The sequence below is a fragment of the Trachemys scripta genome, chromosome 7 (genome assembly GCF_013100865.1).
Source record: "Trachemys scripta elegans isolate TJP31775 chromosome 7, CAS_Tse_1.0, whole genome shotgun sequence".
In the NCBI taxonomy this organism is placed as follows: domain Eukaryota; kingdom Metazoa; phylum Chordata; order Testudines; family Emydidae; genus Trachemys; species Trachemys scripta.
The window spans coordinates 105,450,869-105,459,639 of NC_048304.1; the positions used below are offsets into that span (position 1 = coordinate 105,450,869).

The 8,771-nt window shown below is 43.2% G+C and overlaps 1 protein-coding gene across 1 annotated transcript in view; it reads right to left on the reverse strand.

The window, feature by feature from the left end:
• The window catches only part of ZRANB1 (zinc finger RANBP2-type containing 1), an 82,258-nt gene extending 74,064 nt beyond the window's left edge, over positions 1 to 8,194 (reverse strand). The window contains exon 1 of the mRNA XM_034775261.1: positions 7,939 to 8,194. The gene's annotated coding sequence lies outside the window, so the exon portion shown is untranslated. The remainder of the gene's footprint in view (positions 1 to 7,938) is intronic.
• Positions 8,195 to 8,771: the final 577 nt, after the last annotated feature.

An 8,771-nucleotide genomic window follows, 5' to 3' on the forward strand; every position in this document is an offset into this window, starting at 1 on the left:
TGGGCAGTAGCCCACGAAAGCTTATGCTCTAATAAATTTGTTAATCTCTAAGGTGCCACAAGTACTCCTGTTGTCAAAAGGTGGTTTAACACTCCAGAATATTCTGGATCTAGGTGATCAGCCAGTGACTTCAATTAGTTTACTGTTTTGATTTTCTTTAAAACTTTGGCAATTAACATGTAATGCTCCATATCATATATTTAATTTAAATTATTTTTAGTAAATTTAGTTCTTAACATGTTATAATTTCAAATTTAAGCAGATTTTATAAAGAAAAATGTATTTAATTTAAATTTTAAAAATATTTTATTTAAAAAATTGATTTTTTTTTAAATCCACACTGGGCAGAACCCTATTTTTTAGATGAAAATTGCAAAACTAAAAGTGGGGAATGAAGGGGGTACACAGACTCTCTGACATGAGAGGGAAATGGGGGACAATCATAGAAATGTAGAGCTGGAAGGGACCTCGAGAGGTCATTTAGTCCATCATCCACCCTCATCCTTGCACTGAGGCAGAACAAATTATGTCTAGTCTCCTCCTGAAAAATGTTTGTCTAACCTGTTCTTAAAAATCTCTAACGACAAGGACTGGAATATTTCTCAAGGGAGGTTGTGAAATCCTTAACTATCCTTACAGTTATGAAGTTTTTCTTAATATCTAACAAATCTCCCTAGCCATAGGTTAAGCAAATTACTTCCTGTCCTACCTTCAGTGGGCATGGAAACATCCTCTTTATAACATGATCACCCTCTTTATAACAGCCCTTAACATATCTGAAGACTAGCTGTGTCCCCTTCAGTCTTCTTTTCTCAAGACTAAATATGCCCAGTTTTGTAACCTTTCCTCAGAGGGTCAGGTTTTCTAAAACTTTTCATTTTTGTTGCTCTCCTCTGGATTCTCTCCAGTTTGTCCACATCTTTCCTAAACTGGGGCACCAAGAACTGGACCCAGTACTCCAGCTGATGTCGCTCCATGCAGAGTAGAGTGAAACAGTTATGTCCCGTGTGTTACATATGGTATTCCAGAATGTTTGCCTTTTATCATAACTGCATCACACTGTTGACTCATATTCAATGTGCTACTCCGGGGGAATTCTGCGCCACCATGCAATGCAGAATTTTGCTGAAATTAACGTGCACACAGAATTTTTTTACCCCCACAAAAATGGGCTGCTGTGCTGCTAGCTGCCACTGGACTCAGCAGAGCCCAGCTTGCACATAGAAGACACTGCTGGGAGGAGGGAGAGGGAGCTACAAGGTTCCTGGCAGCTGCAGTTCCCAGAATGCCCTGAGGGAAGGAGAGAGCAGCACACAGGAAACTGTGCAATTCTGGGTTGTTTCTCCCCCTGGATCCCTGGGCTCGGGGTGAGAGGTGTTGGGGGACAGATGTCTGGACAAGGGGGCCCTGCAGCTGGGCTCTGGGGTGGAGGGGTTGAGAGTGTCTGGTCCCCCGGCTGGGCTCTGGGGAGCAAAGGGGGCAGAGAAACAGAAACTGAGTTGTCATGGGGATTTCTTTAACTTTCTACTCCTGGGGGAATGTGTGTTAGTATTATTAGACATACTTGCTGACAGGTATTTTGAAATAAAATTACCAAAATAATTGAAACTGGCATGATAATGTAGTGTTATTTTGACCCAAAAAAGTCAGAATTTTTGGCAGAATTTTAAAATATTGTGCGCAGAATTTTTTGACGCAGAATGCACCCAGGAGTAATGTGCAATCCTCTATAACCTCCAGATCCTTTTCAGTGGTACTGTCTCCTAGCCAGTTATTCCCTGTTTTGTAGTCAGCATTTTATTTTTATTTCCTACGTGTAGTACATAGAAAACATTCTGCAAATACATTAGAAGCAAAAGGAAGATTAAGGACAGGGTAGGCCCATTACTCAAGGAATGCGGGGGAACAGAAAATATGGAAATGGCAGAAATGCTAAGTGACTGTTTTTGTTTTAGCTTTCACCAAAAAGAAAAGTAGTGATTGGACATCTAACATAATGAATGCCAGTGAAAATGCGGTAGGATCAGAGGCTAAAATAGGGAAAGAACAAGTTTAAAACTACTTAGACAAGTTAGATGTTTAAGATCACCAGGAGCTTAAGAAACATACTAAAATACTCAAGGAGCTGACTGAGGAGATACCTGAGCCATTAGCGATTACCGTTGAAAAGTGATGGAAGAGATTCCAGAGGACTGGAAGAGGGCAACCCAGGGAATTACAGACCAGTCAGCTTAACTTCAATACCCGTAAAGATAATGAAGCAAATAATTAAGCAATCAATTTGCGAACACCTAGAAGAAAATAAGGTGATAAGTAATAGTCAGCATGGATTTGTCAAGAACAAATTGTGTCAAACCAACCTAATAGCTTTCTTTGACAGGGTAACAAGCCTTCTGGATAGAAGGGAGTGGTAGATGTTATAGCTTGACTTCAGTAAGGCTTTTGATACTATGACCATCTTATAAACTTCCCGCAGCTCCCATTGGCTGGGAACGGCAAACTGTGGACACTAGGAACTGAGGGGCTCCATGCCTGCAGACGCTCCAGGTAAACAAAACATTCCGACCCGCCAGCGGCTTATCCTGATGGGCCGGGAGCCAAAGTTTGCCAGCCCCTGAAATATAGGGTTGGCTTAAGAAAGGGTCATGCAGTTTTTGCTATTTTTAGCAAACCATCTTGGGGGGTAGGCTTATAAACAAATGGGCTAATGAACGAGTATATATGGTAATTCTTCCACTCTACTCAGTGCTGATTAGGCCCCAACTAGAGTACAATTTACAGTTCTGGTTGCTACATTTCAAGAAATATATGGACAAATTGGAGAAAGTCCAGAGTAGAATAACGACAATGATAAAATGTCTAGAAAACATGACTTACGAGGGAGGATTGAAAATACTGGGTTTGTTTAGTCTGGAGAAGAGAAGATTGAGGGGGGACACAGTAACAGTTTTCAAGTACATAAAAGGTTGTTAGAACAAGGAGGGGAAAAAAAAAAGTTCTCCTTAGCCTTTGAGGCTAGGACAAGAAGCAATGAGCTTAAATTGTAGCAAGGGCGGTTGAGGTTGGACATTAACACCCTGACAGGAAGTTTTTCCTAAACACTGGAATAAATTGCCTAGGGAGATTGTAGAATCTGCATCAAAGGAGATTTTTAAGAGCAGGTTAGACAAACACCTGCCAGGGATGGTCTAGCTAATACTTAGTCCTGCCATGAGTGCAGGGGATTGGACTAGCAGACCTCTTGAAGGCCCTTCCAGTCCTACAATTCTATGATTCTTGTAATCTTCCTTAAAACATATAGGAAGTATAAAATAAAAGCAATTAAAAGAGCAATTTTACAGAGTGCTTTTTTGCTGTATCATTGTAAGGGGGGGAAGTGCTACGATTAGGACATTCAAAATATTACTAGCCATCAGAATATTTTATTTAACTCTTGTACCATTTTATTCAATTTTGCATAAATCACTGCAAAAATTACAGAACCGTTCTAAATTATTTTCACTGATTATTTGTAAAGGGATCTTATGCTGAAAAGGAAGTTCTCTCTCAAGCCATGAACCAAAGCTCTATCAGAAAATAAGTAAACAAGGAAGATCTTAAATTTAAAAGAGCAAGTGAGTCCAATATCTGGATTCCCTACATGTCAAAACTGCAACTAGTTTGACAAAAATGTATGAAAAGTAAGTGTTATAATGTTATTAATATTAGTTAAATGTCTATAATGTAAATTATGTTTGGATTGTGATTAAAAACAAAACTTTATCTTTTAAAAGTACAACATATTCAACTCAAATATCACCACAAAGTAGCAATTATCTGCTATTTAAATTATTTTACCAAGCAATGCCATTTGGCAACTGATGCAGTAAGCTCATCACCAGCTGTGTAAAACATCAGAACTGATACTCAGAAAGATACTCTTATTTTTGCTCCCATTCTCCCATCATTTGTATCACCTATTAAAAAGCTAAAATGATGACTTTGATAACTACAGAATTGTTCTCTTCTGGTTTCCCTTTATAGTTTATTTACTGTTTCCAAAACACAACTGAAGTTTAGGTCCATTTTAAATTGCTACTACACCAATTAAGATGCAGCCTACAGTACTTGTTTATAGAAGTCTTTAGCAAATAGATGGTATTTTTGCAGCTAGTTAGGAAACATATGATACTGTATTAGTAGAAATGGTGAGAAAAGAGTAAACTAGTTAGCTACCCTGCAGATCTAGCAGCAGTTTAATTATTGCACAAACATCAATGATGATGCAGTACAAAGAAAGATAATTTAGCAGAGAGTGCTATACAAGAAGAAATAGTTTAACAAATAGGCATCGTAATTTCAGCTCTCTCCAAAAGCAAGATGTGGGAGATGAAGATAGAAGAAATAATTTTAAAAAGTCAAGCTGGAGGCACACATTAAACATGGGAAGGGCACGTAACACGCAAGTTAAGCTGATACCATACTAAGATGCTTGGTAAAATTCACATGAATTTTAAGCATTAGCAAGGGTACACCTAACTTGAATATATTTAAACAAAACCTCAATTCCTACAGATTCAATACTTAAGCAAAAAGGAAATATGTTAAAGAGTATAAACCTGTAAACAAATACAAGTTCCTAGTGAAAAAGTAGGAAAAGTAGCCAAGATTGTTTCCTCCCAGTAAGAATCCTAAAGTTACAAGCTGAACACCACAAGCCAGAGCTGCCTTGAATAGACAAATCTAAACTAACTTTGCTCTCTTCACTACCTTCATAGTTGTGGGTCAGTCACTTCCTGATGCATCACTCTAAAATATGCCATACAAAGACAACACAACTAATAAAATGCTTCTGATGGAGGACACTCTATTTTTTATATTGTTTAAGGATTTGAGATATAAATTAAGTATCACTCATATTTCAAATTAAGGCTTTTTCCATGATGAACTATTGTCCAGGAGTTCTAACACACTCAAATTTTATCCTTGAGTGACTTTCGGTATGTTGTTTTGACCCAGAAGTATTTTTAACCTATGGCTAGGTCTATACTACCCACCTGAATCGGCGGGTAGAAATCGACCTCTCGGGGATTGATTTATCGCGTCCCATCGGGACGCGACAATCGATCCCCGAATCAGCGCTCTTACTCCACCAGCGGAGGTGGTAGTAAGCGCCGCCGACAGAAAGCCGCAGAAGTCGATTTTGCCGCCATCCTCACAACGGGGTAAGTCAGCTGCGATACGTCAAATTCAGCTACGCTATTCACGTAGCTGAATTTGCGTATCTTAAATCGACTCCCCCCTGTAGTGTAGATGTACCCTATGCCTCTAAAAGTCCACTTTGAGCTATGCTTCTGTATCAAGTGCATAAAAGGAGTGGTTTCTAATTATTTAGTGTTCCTGTTTATTTAAAAATACCTTCATTTTATTAAAAATGTAATATTGTAGACCACTCTCCAATAACGAGGGACTAGTGTATTTGCAAGTCCAGGGGCTGAGAGGTGACCATGATTTTTTCCATTTAGAGGAGTGGTAACCAGCATTTCAACAAATCCTTTCTTCAAAACCATTACATTGTCGAGTTGAAGCTCCCAAAAGCCTGTGAGCTGCAATAGATGCAGAAATATTATTCCAGTCCAGCACTGTGACAAAACTAAATCTTGAATGATTTTACATCAACATGCATAAGTTAAAAACATCTGCAGATATTAGACTGCAAACTAGGAGACACCAACTTAGTTCTGGTGTTGCACTCCCATAGCTAGAAGACGCTGGGGATGGCTTGTGTTGCTCTACCATACTGCAACCCCTCTGGATGATTACTGAACAGCACTAATGGGTTTCAATGTCCTGTTTCACAATTATCGAAGTCAAACTTTTAGGGACTCAAAATTAAGTGCTGAATAAACCAAAGGAAGAAGTGCCTCCTGAATTACTCTTTTGGGGTTCTGAATACAGTTATACTAACAAACAAACAAGAGGTTAATTTCTGCAGTGGACAACTCTGCATGTAACTGATATTGCACACAAAAAAGCTGAGAGGTTAGAGTTAGTGTATGCTGTCACTAGACAAATTATGGTGTCCCTAAATACACATCTGCATACTAGATTAATTGCTTAAAGATTCACATTTTAAAGATTCAGGTATTGTTCCAGTAACCTCTAAAAAGGAAACACTACTGTTCAAAAGGGCAATTGTCAAAAATTCTAGAAAAGTTATTTTCTTCATTGGTATCACTGAAAGTCACTGTGCTAGTAAAAAGGTCTTAGCAGCTGTGCTGTGTCTGCCATGCAGGAGACCCAGATTCTATATCTGCAATCATATTAACACCATCTAGTCCTGAGGGGGTAGCTGGGACTAATCAGGAAGAGGTGTGTTCAGAATCTGGATTGAAGAATGGAAGAGAGTGCCTTGCATCATTCAAAGTTAGCCACCTACAACTGTTCATAGAGTTGAATTAATGAACTCCAAAGAGGGTTGTATAGTTTACCTTTATCAGCAAGGTAGTTGCTACTATGTAGGGCTTTGAAGGTAGAGTTGCAAACCAGAGACGGAGACATCCTAAGGAGCCCCCATCAAAGTGATTATCAGAAGATTATTTTACAGTCTATTAAAGAACGATTTCAGTTCATAAATTAAAAGGAATTCAGAACTATTTCAGATCCTGTTCTGACTATGGTTTATCTTTGTACATCAACATCACAAATGCTTTATACAACTTGGTACTATATGTTCAACATTAACTATGGATAACCTACTGTCTATAATACATGTACAAACAAGTAATTCACAACATGCAGGTGGCTTCTATAGTACAGAGGTAAAGATCTGTCTAGAAAAAAAAAATGGGGGGGGGGATAAATGGGAGTCAGGAGACCTATGATCTCATTCCTGTAGATCTCAGTACTGCAGATGTTTGGAGAGCAGAAAAATAAGGAGAGTTTCCTGGCTCTCTCTTTTTAACAGTCTTGTCATTTGACTATAGCTTTTAAATTGTCTGATACTGCGCTTTTGGGGTGGAGTGATAAACCCTGCATATAGCAGTGCACAAAGAAACCTTCCTTCTGGGAACAGTTACTGCAGAAGCAAATTCCTGATTTCCAATGGAGAAGTGAACACTATTCATTCAAAGTAACATACATGTTAATGGCGACACAAACAAAAAAGTCAAAACACGATGTAGATATTAATGTGGCATTCAAAAGCCTTATGAGCAGAAGATGCACCACACGTCTCCGTTAGCTGGGGTCATCCTCCGACTATAAAAACACCCAACCGAGTTCGAGTCTGCTGGACGCCGCAGGTATTTCTACACCAGTAAACAAACAAGCCAACTGCAGTAGCATCGTCTCTCCGGAGCGGGTGCACGGATTCCCCCAGCAGGCCGTGACGGGAGGGCGGCCGGGGGAGGACACGCAAGCAGCGTTCTCACCCTTTTCCAGACCGTGACCCCATGTTACGAGAGAAAAAGTTTCAGGAGTCCCCAGACCATAAACGAAAGGGAAGGCGGCCGCGGCCCCCGGCTCAGCAGGGAGCCCGATCAGCGCTGGCTCTGGCGGCGGGATGGGGCGCCCCTAGGTCGCTCACCGTGGGGGACCCGACCGGGGCAGCAAAGGTCCTGCTGGGGGAGGGGTCGATGGACCCGACCCCACCCCACCCTCCCGCGCCATCCCGAGCGTTAAAGGGGCGCGAGGAAGGGGGCACCCAGCGACAGGAAGCGCCGACCGTGGCGATGGTCCCGGGGGCAGGGGGCTCGGAAGGGCAGGACGGGGAGTCCCTGGCTTAGGTGCCCCGCAGGGCAGGGGGATTTCTGCCCCAGAAGGCGGCTGGGGGAGAGAGGACCCCCGGGTGTCGGACGGACAGCGGGGCCTTGGGCGGCGATTTCCCAAGGAGCCGCCGGTGGGTGGCCCAGAGGGGAATTGCTCCTAGTCGTGGGGGAGGGGGGAAGGTTGCCTTACCCCGCAGCGCCGCCTCCTCCTGCCGCTGCTCCCGGATCCGTCCCTCAGACACTAGTCGGTGCAAACAGCCCCCCGCGCCCCCCACCAACCCCCCGCCCCGCTGGCTGCGGCTCCCCGCTCAGGACATGGTCTCTCCCGGCCTAGCTAGCTCGCTCGGCCGCGGGCGCTCCCACTCGGCGCAGCCGGGGGGATCTGCAGCCCCAGACTCCCGAATCCTCTAATGGCGGCGGCTAGAGCAGCCCAAAGCAAAATAAATCCCCATACGGCAGAGGGCTCTTACGTCAGCGAGCCCGAAGCCCTGCCGCATGCTCATTGGCGGAAAGCACCCCGTCCACCTAGCCAATGCGAGAGCGCCTCTTTGGGAAGAACTGGTGATGTCATCCCTGCCGCTGTGAGGATGCGGACGTTCTCCCCTCCCCCATACACAACCGGAGAGCGGCTCTCTCCACCCACCAGCCCAGAGAAAGCCCCGCCCTCTCTCAGGGAGGCAGACTCTCCCCTCCCCCATCGGCTCCTCCCCCACTACTTCACAGAGCTTCTCCCTCTCCCTGGCCTGCTCCCACCAGAGGACCACACATCTTGTCAGGTTGCCAGTTTTGATAGGACGTATTCCTGGAGGTTTCATCACAGGACATACTCTTTAATTCAAAATGAATCTTTCATGCCTGGAGGTTCCAGGACAATCCTGGAGGGTTGGCAAACCTGCATGAATAGACCCTATCTCCAACAGGGGAGCAGCCCCAAAGGAGATCTCACCCTCACCCCAACTCTACCCCACAGTTCGTTCCCCTCCCGCAGGAGACCAGTCACACCAGAGACCCCCACCCCACCCT